The sequence below is a fragment of the Armigeres subalbatus genome, chromosome 3, assembly GCF_024139115.2.
Source record: "Armigeres subalbatus isolate Guangzhou_Male chromosome 3, GZ_Asu_2, whole genome shotgun sequence".
NCBI lineage: Eukaryota > Metazoa > Arthropoda > Insecta > Diptera > Culicidae > Armigeres > Armigeres subalbatus.
Window position 1 is genome coordinate 149930963 of NC_085141.1, and position 1515 is coordinate 149932477.

Below are 1515 nucleotides of genomic sequence, written 5' to 3' on the forward strand. Positions count from 1 at the left end.
ATCAGTATGCTTCGTTCAATTTCCGTATTACTCGTGTATGTAGATTCAATAAGACTCTTATTGTCTCCATCATTTTGACTAAGTTATTATTCCGCGCTCCTCACCCAAACAAATTCTTTCCTAGTGTCCTATACATATGCGCAATGCTCATCATCAATGACGATCGCGATGTGCCGCTATATCATGTACACTGTCCAATATGTGAGCACGTTGAACATGTCAATCCACCGCGCTCCAGTTAAATAAATCTGACTAAGCTGTTTTCGACGGTTTGCCAAACCGTGATAATATGTCGATATTTCACTACAAATTGATGAAAGAAATTAACACCAATTTACATGAAACATTTTAATTCATGTACTTAAATTACTTTGCGTTGAGTAAATGAATATATTCAGCCTTTTTACAATATCTCCTGCCATCAGTTTTAAAATTGTTTTAGGAAGGTGTCGGCACATAAGGCTGTGCATACTTCCATCCAGAGTTGAGCATATATAGTAGATTATGCTCAATTGTTTGCCCGGAAAATCCGAGTAAATATATCGGTCAAACGGTCAAAAGTAACTGATTAACGGTCAATAGTGTTTTACATTGACCATATACTTACTCGTTTCCATTACGTTGGGAAAGGTAATGAACGTTTTCCTGTACAATAATTGCCACTAATAAAATTGAAATATGATGCTCCACATGCTCCGTATGTGAATCGTCGGGCGTTGGTCCCTCACCAGTGGCAATGTTTTTGCCCTCTTGTATGTATATTATTTCGTATGCACGATCGTTTATTTTAATTTGTTTTGGATCAGCTGATCGCAAGTAAATGGGTCAGCTGAGTCTGTCTCAAAGTTTTACGCTTTCTTCTATGTTTGGTTTAAAGATTCCTACGATATATCCCGTGATCTGATATGAGGAGTGATGAAGGATATCAAGGCCGTTCATCTCCTCCCACATAAACGAGGTGAAGGTTCATTAAGAGAATGATCCTTCGCTTGTTAGGGTAGGCCAAAAACATATATATTTTTCTATTATATAATCATTCAATGGTCCGTTGTTTATGCATCATTAACTATTATCTGTCATATCTGAATTTTTACTTTTCGGTGGAGTTTAGTGTTAGAATCTCTTGATGTTATTCGTTCTGTATATGTTTTATAAATTCTTTTAATAATAATTTCTTACAAAGTTTACTTTTGGATCTTTTGATATGGTTCAGCTAACATTTTTTTGTTATTCTTCAACGCTTCTCTTGACCAAGATTTAAATACATTGATACGTTTCTGAGTTAATATATATATAATTATTCCACAGTAATTTTCATGTTCCCTATTATTCTTCTAATTTATCCCTTCTATTATATCCCTATTATTCTTCTAATTTAATTTGTACTCTTTGCGTTATTTCAAAATTATTTTTCACCCGTATCTTAGTGTTATATCAACTTATTTTATTATTAAAAAAAAACTTTTTTTTTTGTTTGTTTTCTGACCATACTGCATCTATTACGTGTTCTTCTAA